Source organism: Staurois parvus, unplaced genomic scaffold (genome assembly GCF_062004578.1).
Source record: "Staurois parvus isolate SC_StPar_1 unplaced genomic scaffold, SC_StPar_1.0 ptg000227l, whole genome shotgun sequence".
NCBI lineage: Eukaryota > Metazoa > Chordata > Amphibia > Anura > Ranidae > Staurois > Staurois parvus.
The window spans coordinates 1651498-1664489 of NW_028318023.1; positions in this window are offsets into that span (position 1 = coordinate 1651498).

A 12992-nucleotide genomic window follows, 5' to 3' on the forward strand; every position below is an offset into this window, starting at 1 on the left:
CTCAAAATTGTAATTTTATTTTTTTTATAGCGCAAAAAATAAAAAAACACACAGCGATCAAATACCACCAAAACAAAGCTATATTCATGGGGAAAAAGGACATAAATGTAATTTGGATGCAGCGTTGCATGACTGCGCGATTGTCAGTTAAAGTAACTCAGCGCCGTAATGCAAAAAATGGCCTGGTCAGGAAGGGGGTAAATCAGGAGGGCACAGTATAGGATCCGGGACGCTGCTATTCCCCTGAGTATAGGCACTTACTGTATTTTTAATGTTTTACATACAGTAGCTATGTCTGCAAAAGGAGCCAGCATGAAGTGATCTGTCAGGACTTAATTTTCTGATTAAAGTTTCACTTTAAGAAAGTTACTTATTGCTGGATTCTTGCGGGTTAGTGTGGTCTGCACAGTTATTTTCCTTAAAGTGTATTTAAAGTAAAAATGTTTTCTTTAACTTGTCACGCCGACAGTACGCAAATATGCGGCTAGGCCTTGAAGCTGAGTAGCCGCATATTTGTGTACCATTTGTAAACAAACGTGCTGAGAGTGCGTGCCCTGCATGCTCCCAGCACATGAGTCGGCGTCCCACGGAAAGGTCCCATTCTCTACTTGCGATTGGGACCTTTCCAATCATGTGAGTGACATGACAGCCTATCAGGTGGTCACATGACCCTAAACCCCGCCCCGCCTCCCGGTGTCAGAAACCCCTTAAAAGGTCGGGAGGCGCAGGCGTGAAAGAGTTAAAGCAGTATTAAACCTCAAATGTAATATATTGCAACCTATCAATCATTAGATGTGGTGGATGCATTAGTTTTATTTTTTGTTAGGCTTTTTTCCACACTCTTTTTTCACCTGGTGAGCTGGCCAATAAAACACCTCCTGTATTAGAGTGCCCCCACTCTGGATGAAGGCGCACTTTTGGACAGTGGCATTGTCAGTCTGGAGGGAAGTGTTAGATTACTAGCAGACATAAATACAATAACAATTTGAAGCCAAACTCCAGATCACACTCATTAGTTACAGGAAACAGCTTTTTACCTTTTGAGATAAAAGTTTTACATAAGTAAATAAAAGCTGATCATTTTAAGAACCCCTGTCAGGGTCAAATGGTTGGTCTCATCCATGTAACTGATACATCTGCAGGAGGTACTTTTGAAAAACAACAGACTGGCCAAATTACCAGATGAAAATAGAAGAAAGAAAACCTAAAAAAGAAAATGAATATAGCTATCACATATAAGACATAGGGGTAGATATACTAAAACTGGAGAGTGCAACATCTGTTGCAGCTGCGCATGGTGACCAATCCGCTTCTAACTTCAGCTTGTTCAATAAAGTTTTGACAAAATAACTGGAAGCTGATTGGTTTCTATGCAGCACTGCACCAGATGTTGCACTCTCCAGTTTTAGTAAATCAAGCCCATGGCAAGCTGTAATATAAGAAATATGTGCTTTTGGCATTACTATCACTTCAGCTTTGGATAGAGTATAAATTGGCCCCTCTCTCTTTTTTTTGTCATTGTTTGTGTCTTATTAATGACATTTCCCTTTACTTACCCTTCCAAAAACACCACCATAAATGATTAAAAGTGGGTCAAAGTGAGGGAAAATCCTCACCTATAACACCTGTCACTAGGATAATTCTCCCCATTAGTAAATTTCCCCCTCATCTTTTAATCCAGTGACAACTGTTATTTTTTTAGATTTCTTTTGGAATACAATATTCATGTATTTTTATACAACTACATCAGTATCCGTATTCAGTAGGGATATATTCTTCCACCAGTAGATGGCAGTATTTTTAGTTGCATCTATGGTTAAACTCTATGTCTTTTCTCTATAATAAAGTTCCTGTTTTTTGTTTGCAGAGCACATGAGGACTATGCACTGTCTGTTCTGTAGGGCTATATACAAAATATCTAACAATGTCTCATCACTTTCTGTTGTCACCAAGACCAAAAGCAAAAATGAAAAGAACAGATTTTATGTTTTTTTTTAATATTGTAAAATTTTATTAAGGGCCAATGCGCCTTTTTTTTAAGAACAAAACATAAGTACAACAATAACACTTTAAGTGTAAATGTTGCAACAAGAGCATTGATATGAAAGAAAACAGAATCAAGAGAAATCTTAACAGAAATAAACAGCATGGTAGTCTGCACAATTCAAAAAATACAACATAGATCTACATGAACCTGCACGCCATTGGATTTCATTATTCAGTAAATGCATGTTACCTGAATAAGTGTCTGGACTATATGAGGGGGGGGGGGGGGGAAGGGGAGAGGAGGGAAGTCTACCAAATGGAGAATGGTTCCATAAATCCCAAATAGAGTGAAAGTGACCTGAGTGTTCACCCACTAGAGCTGTGAGATATTCCATTTCCCTGATTTCAGCGATCACTCTTAAAATATGATTTAGCATGAGAACATCTACTGATTTCCAGAGTCATGGTATCACCCTTCTAGTGGCTGTCAAAATATGCACTCCCAACCATTTACATTGCTTGGGGATGCCCCTAAAGGGCAACCCCAAAAGATAGTGTAAAGGATCTAGGGGTAGGATAACACTGAGTACTTGTTCCAATACTGTTCTGACCATAGCCCAATAGCCCGAAATCTGTGGACAAAACCAGAAAATGTGTGGCAATCTACCTACTCCTTCCATGCATCTCCAACACTTGTCAGACAGATTTGGGCTAATTGCATGTAGTACTACAGGGGTCTTCTACCAATGCATCAGTATATTATATAGGTTTTCTTTATACACAACACAACGAGAGGTCTTAGCAGCAGAGTCCCATGTCGCTTGCCAACACTTCAAAGCAATCGAGCATTGGAGTTCATCCTCCCATCTCTTCATATAACGGTGAGGCCTCTCAACAAGGGAGTCCTTATTGTGGAGCAGTTTATAGAGAGAGGTGATAAGATGTTGTTGGCAGGGACCTTTAATAACTATACTCTCAAAATTTGTAGGGTGGACTAGCGTTAAAGAGACTTCCAAGGAGTGGAAGAAGTGACGGAATTGTAGATAGGTGTATCTAGCCAATACAGGTATTGTGGGTTTCCACGCTCTAATCTCCTCAAATGACCAAAGCCTGCATGAGACAGGTTTGATCAGATGACAGAGTTGGAATATCCCATTGATTGCCCAAGGGTTCATCTGTGGGTATGAAAGACTATCTGGGAGCTCTGGATTATATAAAATGTTTAACAATGGAGAGCACATGGACAGCTGTTGCTGGGTTTTCACACAAGCTGACCAAACTGTGAGAGTAAATTTCATGGATTCAACCAGAGGAGGGGGAGGAGATAGAGGCGATGTATAGTGAAGAGGGTGTAATAATGAACATGTGTGGATCGGATAAATATAGCCTAATTCTATCTTTGCCCATTGATTCTGAGGTTTTTGGGTGAACCATGAATGCGTTTGTCTCAAATGAGTAGCTAAATAGTAATTGATAATATCCGGTACCCCTAAGACTCTGCTATTCCTAGATAACAAAAGAACTGTTCTCGCTATTCTGGGCTTTCTAGCATGCCACATAAATCTAAGAAATGCTTGTTGTAAAGTTTGCAGTTGAGCTTGAGGAATTGCGATTGGTAGAGTCTCAAAAAGGTAGAGTAGCTTTGGTAAAATTGACATCTTTATGACATTTACTCTGCCCAGGAAAGATATCTTGTAAGAATCCCACTGATTTAGAAGAGCATATATTTCCCAAAACATTGGGGGATAATTAGCTTCAAACAACTGAGCATAAGTTGGGGTTATGTGGATACCAAGGTATTGAATGGATGACATGCACCAGTGGTATGAGTAATTTTGTTGGAGCAGTGAGAGTTCTTGGGACGGGATATTAAAGGGCATAGCTTCCGTCTTTTAAGTGTTTATTTTATAACCAGATATGTCACTAATAGTTTGTAAAAGTTTATGCAATGTGGGTAGTGACGTGTGAGGCTTAGTTATTGTCAACAGAACGTCATCTCTAAAAAGTGAGAGTTTATATTCCTTCCCTTCACAGTCACTCCTGCTATATCAGGATGAGCTCTGATCGCTACTGCTAGTGGTTCAAGACATAGTACAAATAGGAGTGGGGACAGAGGGCAGTCCTGTCTAGTACCGTTGAGCATGGGAAAAAGTATTGGATGTGGCATAGGTGAGCTTGAGCTGCGAGGTGGGCCATGAGTACAGTGCTGTAATAGCATTAAAAAAAGGCCCCTGTATTCCCATATGCCATAATAGTTCAAACATATATGGCCAATCCAAACAGTCAAATGTCTTCTGGGCATCTAAACATAGCAAGAGAACCGGTGTACGTGAGCCATGAAGCACATCGACTAAATCTATCGTACGTCTAGTGTTGTCCCCTGCTTGTCTCGCTAAAACAAATCCCACTTGATCGTTATGAATAATTGTAGGAAGCAAAGGAGCCAAATGAGTTGCTAATAGTTTTGTAAACATTTTATAATCTGTGTTTATTTAACCACTTGCCTACTGGGCACTTATACCCCCTTCCTACCCCCTTCCTACCCAGGCCCATTTTCAGCTTTCAGCACTGTTGCACTGAATGACAATTGTGCGGTCATGCAACACTATACCCATATGAAATTTGTATCAATTTTTTGAGACAGATAGAGCTTTCTTTTGGTGATATTTAATCACCTCTGGGTTTTTTATTTTTTGCTACACAAACCAAAAACAACTAAAAATTTTGAAAAAAAAAGTTTTTTCTTAGTTATTGTTATAAAATGCTGTAAATAAGTTATTTTTCTCCTTCACTGATGTGCGCTAATGAGAGCTCATGAGGAGAGGAATTTCCCTATTTCCATGCGATCAGCTGTGATTGGACACAGCTGATCACATGACCGACATCTTCGGCTCTTTCTGTTGATCGGTGATCTGCCCTGTCCGAGGGACACCGATTGCCACACTGCGCGCTCCTGGAGCCTCGCACATGCAGTTAAAGTTGGAGGACGTCATATGACGTCCTCCCAGAATGAGAGAACCGCCTTGCGCCCCTCATTTCCTTATATGGCGGGCGGGAGGCGGTTAATAATGCTATAGGCCTGTAGTTTGCTGGGGTTGTTAAGTTTTTCCCAGGTTTGGGAATGACTGTGATATGAGAGTGTTGAAATTGTGAATGGGGTGTTTCTCCATTCAGTAGAGAGGAGTAAAACTCCAGTAAGGCAGGACCAATATCTGCGATGAATTGCTTATAATATGTGTAGGAAAACCCATCTGGTCCAAGGGCTTTGTGTGAAGGCAACTCCTAATAACTGCACATAGTTCCTCCATAGTAATAGGTGCGTTAATGATTAGTCTATCTTCTCTTTTCAGTTTAGGGAGATGAAGAGCTGAGAAAAAAGCATCAAAGGTTCCTTTATGGAAAGGAGGATGTATATCTGGAGACAGGTAGTTATAAAGCTTACGATAGAAGTCTCCGAAAACTTGTGCTATCTGTTGAGAGCAAAAGGTAAGGGTGCCATCTGCCTGAAACAGAAAATCAGAAGCAGAAGTTGTTGAATGTGCTTTCAGTTTATTAACTAATATCCTATGAGGTTTATTAGCTTATTGGTAAAACTTATGTTTCATCCATAGCAGTTTCTTCACTATAGAGTTAGCCTCAAGTGTCTTGAGTTGGTCTTTAAGTTGAACCACTAAGCAAAGTTTAGGCAAAGAGGGCGAATCAATACGTTTTTTTCCGCATGAGATAATTGGGTCAAAAGATCAGTTTTCTGATGGAACATAGATTTCTTAAGACGTGAGCGACCCCTAACATTTTATGTTTTTTAAATCATAAAAGATGCATCATCTTTTAATCAGTGGAAGAGAATTTATTGATTACTTCATACCCAGCGTGATTGCCTGATGATTTGATTAATATTTGTTAAATAAGTTATCTTTACCAGTTTTTTCCTTGTTATTTAAAAAAGTGCTTTTGGATCATTTTATATAGTTATTTGATGATTTGAAAGTGTATAAAGGCTGTAATTTTTCATCTTCTCTTTTTTTTTAACAAAAATAACATCTAATACAGGGTGCCTCCATGACACTGTGTTTGCTAAGTGTACTGGGATTTATAATAAGAAAGCCCAGCACAGCCTGCCCATTTACACTCTTTCTGCTTAACTTAAAAACCCACATCAATATACTGAGGATGGTGGAGATTCTGACTTACTTTTGCGTATGTTGTGAATACCCTGAATCAAATTAGGAAATAATAGGTTAAAAAAATACAGCTGTAGCTTCCCTTAAAGTGGTAGTCAACCACAGCAAAATAAAAAAAAATCCCCAGCAAGGCAAAGACATAATGTGTTAGTATGCATTACATACTAGCACTTTATGAAATACTTATGAAGCTCTCCAGCAGTGCACTGTCACCGCTGATAGGGCTTCCATCTTCATCAGGTCTTCTTTCCGGGTTCGCGAGCTCCAGCAGCTTGAATGGCTGAGCCGTGATGATATTACTCCCACGCAGGCACACAGGAGTCATGAGACATGGCACAGCGCTCTGAAAGAACAGCACGGGTATGCCGTTCCTACACAGCACTTGTGTCGGTGATGTCACCGGCTGCCAAAAGAGCGAATATCTCCTAAATAGTGTACTCTTAGGAGATATTCATTTTACCTACAGGTAGGCTTTATTATAAGGCAAGTTGTAGGTAAAAATCACAAAGCGGACTTTACTACCGCTTTAAGAAATATGCATGGTGCACAGTTACAAGATAGGGTTGTATTATTTTATTCCTATTATGTATTTAATTTAAGAAGAGTTCAGCCAAATTTACCATCTAATATCCATAGTTTTAAATTGCAGTGTAGGTGCATGCTCAGTACAGAGATGCATCTAGAAATGGAGAACAAGAAGTCTGTTAAGTCTCAACTACACATGAGCTTTTAACAGCTCCATAACACAGTAATAACTTCATGCTGACAACAGCCACGTTTCCAATACAACTGATTTCATTGATTCCGCAGTCAACAAGGGATTAATCTCATGCTGTTAAGCCATTTAAAATATTACATGTAGCTAAGCCCATAAAGTGTAAGTCTTGGCAAATATAAAAGCTTCAAATTACTCCAGTTATGCATTCAGGTATTCATTAAAAATCCTTAAAGGATAAGTTCCATTTTAGTAAAAAGGGAACTAGTCTTATCTACATAGGCCTCCTAAGCTAAACTAACATAAAAGCCCCTCTACCTAGCTGCTTATTGACCTCAGGAGGACAACCGCAGCCGCCTCCACTTTTTACCTCCTGTGGCTGATATCTTCTTTAGAGTTGGCCACACCTGTAGTGAGTCCCTGTAAAATTAAATGGAGCCATACTCAAAGACTAGAGACACCCAGAGGTCAGCCCTGTTCAACTCTACGGAGGCTCAGCTAGTGCTATGGATCCTTTGGGCCTGGAGGAGGGAGGGTGGACTAATGCCCACTGGAGTGCACAGGTGGTGGGAATAAATGGCTGGCTGGAACACAGAGGGAACGAAGGTGAAGGTGAAGGTGCAAGAAGGCTGGAACTTGGCTGAGATACACAAGGACTAGTGTGGTAAAGGATGGTTGACATAAATCAGAAGCAAAAAAAATCTTTATAAATATTATATATAATGAAGTTAAGTGATAACATTAATTCACAGAAAACAGCTGCATTTGTAAATCATTCCAAAAAGGAAATGATTACATAAAAGCTATTAAAGTGATACTAAACCCAGGACCCCTCATTTACTCTATCTGGTCTCCCACAGTACAAACAACATGGAAATGCAATTATTTGAGTGAATATAAACTGCTAAATACCTTTTATCATCAGCAGTTAGAGCAGTCTTGTGACTTCAGCAGAGCACTGGTTAAAGCTTGGAGTTTTCTTTCTGCTCTAGAAGGATGTGAAACCCCTGACCAGGGGCGGACTGACCATTTGGAAACTTGGGCACTGCCCGAGGGCCCGGGGTCAGTAGGGGGCCCCATGAGATGACCCTGGTACCTTTTTCATAGGCTTTTTTGAGTTTGGGCAAGGACACAGGGGCCCAATGATCCCCTATTGCCCGGGGGGCCCATGAGTTGGCAGTCCGCCCCTGCCCCTGACCCTCTGTCTGGACAGTGCTGACTGGCCCTGTGCTGACCACATGCACCCTCCCAAAGAAAAAAAAAACCCTCTCTAGCAATACACACCAAACTGAGCATGCGCATGTGATTATGGATTCAGTCTGTATCAGGTGGATATTTCAATAAAAGGAGGGGCAGAGAAGAAAGGATCAAACAGCCTTTTTACGCAAAACAGAGAATTAACCTCTTAGATTCCACAGTGAGTATAACAAGCATGCTTTGCTGCATATACAGACTGATTTTACTGTTGTGGGTTTAGTAACACTTCTGTATCAACCTAAAAGGCAATGGGGTTGATTTACTAAGTTCAAATAGACCGTGTACTTTGCAAATGCAGTTGCACTCATTTTCCCTAGTAAAAGTAATGTGCCTTTAGTAAATTCACCCCAATATATACATATATATATATATATATATATATATATATATATATATATATATGTGTGTGTGTGTGTGGTGCTACCCTCGTGAGGACCACCACTGTGTATTGGGTATCCCTAAGCCTCTCTCCGCACAACCAGGCAACAGGTATTTCTCACACAGACTTGCATCCAAAGACAATGACCAGTCCATGGGCTTGGTTTTGTTGTTTTATTAGGGGAAATCAACTTGGATAGGGAAATAGGGATTATGGGATGCCCTGTTTCGCATGATACAGTTGTGGCCAAAATTATTCAACCCCCAATGCTGTAAAGGGGTTTAGGGACTATAGTGTACATTTGGAATTGTATTCAGAATCAAATCCTACAAGGACGTTGTAACTACCCAAATGCAACTAAAATGACATCAATTGTTTATGTAATACAGTAGTAAATGGTTCTTATGTGGTTTCTTCATTGCCACAATTATTCAACCCCTTAAAGACTACCACTCTGAAGAACAGAGGTTCATACAGGTGCTTTCCATCAGGTATTGAAAACACCTGTGGATGTCACCGAGCAGCAATCAAGCATAATAAGCACCAATTAGGCAGCTTTAAAATGACTGTGATACTCAGCTCCTTCTAGACATTTACTGGTGTGGTTACAAACATGGTGAAGGCAAGAGAATGGTCCAGGAAGACAAGAGAAGAGGTGATTTCTCTTCACAGGAAGGGCAATGGCTATAAGAAGATTGCAAAGATGTTAAACATACCAAGAGACACCTTAGGAAGCATCATTCGCAAATTCAAGGCAAAGGGCACTGTTGAAACGCTACCTGGTCGTGGCAGAAAGAAGATGCTGACTTCGACTGCTGTGCGCTACCTGAAGCGTAGAGTGGAGAGAAGTCCCCGTGTGACTGCTGAGGAACTGAGAAAAGATTTGTCAGATGTGGGTACAGAAGTTTCAGCCCAGACAATAAGACGCACACTGCGTAATGAAGGCCTCCGTGCCAGAACTCCCAGGCGTACCCCCTTGCTGTCTCCAAAGAATAAGAAGAGTCGACTGCAGTATGCCAAAAGCCATGTGGACAAACCACAAAAGTTGTGGGATAGTGTTCTGTGGACTGATGAAACAAAATTAGAACTGTTTGGGCCCATGGATCAACGCTATGTTTGGAGGAGGAAGAACAAGGCCTATGATGAAAAGAACACCTTGCCTACTGTGAAGCATGGTGGAGGGTCAATCATGCTTTGGGGCTGTTTTGCTTCTGCAGGTACAGGGAAGCTTCAGCGTGTGCAAGGTACCATGAATTCTCTTCAGTACCAGGAGATATTGGATGGAAACGTGATGCAGTCCGTCACACACCTGAGGCTTGGGAGACGTTGGACCTTTCAACAGGACAATGATCCCAAGCATACCTCCAAGTCCACTAGAGCATGGTTGCAGAGGAAAGGCTGGAACATTTTGGAGTGGCCATCGCAGTCACCAGACTTAAATCCGATTGAGAACCTCTGGTGGGACTTAAAGAAAGCAGTTGCAGTGCGCAAGCCTAAGAATGTGACTGAACTGGAGGCCTTTGCCCATGAAGAATGGGCGAAGATACCCGTAGATCGCTGCAAGACACTTGTGTCAAGCTATGCTTCACGTTTAAAAGCTGTTATAACTGTAAAAGGATGCTGTACTAAGTACTAAGATTGAATGTCACTTGGGGGTTGAATAAAACTGATAATGCTGTGAGCACAGAAAAGACATTTGTGGTTATTTCATTATAACTGTTATGTTATATTTGTCTGACCTACAAGTGCCTCTTTAATGTAAATGTAAGCAAGATGACTGAATGATCAAAAGCAATGTCAAACTGGCCAAAACACTCAATTTCAGTGGGGGTTGAATAATTTTGGCCACAACTGTACATTAGAAGGGTCACACTTCCTCCCTATGTATAAAGGCAGACCCTGGACTGTTCCTGAAAGCTGTCAGTCATTGCAGATCAGTAGCAGCTGCCCTTTATGGGTGAGGAACTAACAGGCCCTCAAAAATCTGCTTTACTTCTCGTAGCTACATACAGAGATGTCTTCTCCCCCCCTATAGAGCTTCTCCCAGCTCCACAGCATGCAAATACTACCAGCCCTCCTGGCTTCTTGGAAGATCTCCTGGGTAAAGTATAAAGGATTGAGCCCAGCACTGTCCGTGGAAAGCTTGCTATGTGTGGCAGTCTATCCCCTTTTAGATTCCTTTAGATTCCAGAGAGTTCTGTTGTACTCACGCAGCCTGGAGGCCAGCCCCCCTAGGCCTAGGGGACCTCTCCCAGGCACCGACAGTCCTCAGCACTCCATCTTCCACCTGACTCCTCTGTCAGTCTGACTCTTCCATATTTATGGGAGGCCAGTCCACCACTTTATTAGAGCCTCCAAACTTGGGATTGGCCGGACTCCCATGAATATGCAGATTAGGTCTACACCCCTTCCTGCTTACCTACTTCTGGAAGGTTCCATGGTCCTCCAGAGTCAGGAGGAGGCAACAGAGCCACAACCTGTTAAGTCATCCAGCTGACCTGCAATAATCCGACCTCAATCTCACACAATTACCATGAGTCATACACAATGATTTTAACTATAATTCATTACAATATTCTAGTAGCACACTAAAGGGTACTACATATGTATATCAGATATACACTATATTGCCAAAAGTATTGAGACACCCCTCCAAATCATTGGATTCAGGTGTTCCAATCACCTCCATGGCCACAGGTGTATAGAATCAAGCACCTAGGCATGCAGACTGCTTCTACAAACATTTGTAAAAGAATGGGTCGCTCTCAGGAGCTCAGTGAATTTGAGTGATAGGTTGCCACCTGTGCAATAAGTCCATCTGTGAAATGTCCTTGCTATTAAATATTCCACGGTCAACTGTTCGTGGTATTGTAACAAAGTGGAAACAACTGGGAACAACAGCAACTCAGCCACCAAGTGGTAGACCACGTAAAATGACAGAGCTGGGTCAGCGCATACTGAAGCCCACAGTGCGCAGAAGTTGGCAACTGTCTGCAGAGTCAATAGCTAAAGACTTCCAAACTTCATGTGGCCTTCAGATTAGCACAAAAACAGTGCATAGAGAGCTTCATGGAATGGGTTTCCATGGCCGAGCAGCTGCATCCAAGCCTGACATCACCAAGTGCAATGCAAAGTGTCGGATGCAGTGCTGTAAAGCCCGTGACTGCTCGACCCTAGAGCAGTGGAGACATATTCTCTGGAGTGACGAATCACACTTCTCTGTCTGGAAATCTGTGTCTGGGCTTGGCAGTTGCCAGGAAAACCTGACTTGCCTGACTGCATTGTGCCAAGTGTAAAGTTTGGTGGAGGGGGGATTATGGTGTGGGGTTGTTTTTCAGGGGTTGGGTTTGGCCCCTTAGTTCCAGCGAAGGGAACTCTTAAGATGTTAGCATACCAAGGTCATAGACAGTTTTTTCTCTTTCAACAGATTCCTCAGTCCACATAACTGAGATAGATGAAGGAATCCCCCAGCTGGGAAATTGTGTCCCATGATGGGACCTGTTGCTGTTAGAATACACTAATCAGTGGCTGCAGCTGCCACTGATTAAGAAAACAATTCCAGCATGTCCCTTTTACAGAAGTCTAAATTCAGCCTCTCCCTGCTGAACAGGCTGAATTTCAATTAGTGTATGGCCATCTTTAGACTAAAAAAGAATTGTTTCTTCACCAGCAAATACCATATGCCAAATTTGTGTCAGAAATGCCACACATTGGACCTTTTATTTACTTTAATTTGACAAATCTTTTAAAATAACCTGATTTTATTTTGTGTGGGATGCATGTTGGCAGGTGCAGTTAGCTTGTCATGCACTAGATGGCTCTTTTCCCACAATAGTATTGGAAGGGGAACTGTGTAAATGAGTGTTAGGTCCCTCCTTAGTTATGTAATGGATGTACATAGTGCCCAAATACAGTATATGCCAGTGCAAGAGGGGCCGAGTGAGATGGGGCATGGGAGCCAAACATCTCAGAGCTATTTGGATATAGTTGGCTACTGTCCCAGGGCCCTTCATGGGGTGGAAGTCCCAGACAAGGCGGTACAAAACTCAGAAGGGACAGTTGTAGCCGCCCTGTCTCCCTTGACCTTCTGTTACAGGTCCTGTAGCAGGCTGCAAAAGGCCTTTTAGTCTGAATGCTGTGGACTTAGTATACATTGGGGAAGTGGTTACAGCTATGTGGTGCTCCTAAAGACAGGAGTTGCAAAGGAAAGATGGCTTATAAATTATGGACTTGCTTTCTGAACAGAAATGACAGCTAGAGAATGTCTATTCCTGTGTTTGGCACTCAATACTAAAGAATTCTGTTAGTGTGTCAGATGTGAGGTTAGATGTCATGCAGACCTTCCAAAGTTACATTTAAGTGCAGAAAAAAATGTGTTCTAAGTGTGGGCATTCCATTGTTCACTAATATGATAGTGACACAATATGGATATGGAGGATTCCAGCACAGCAGGTGGGTAGTTGTGGTATTCCAG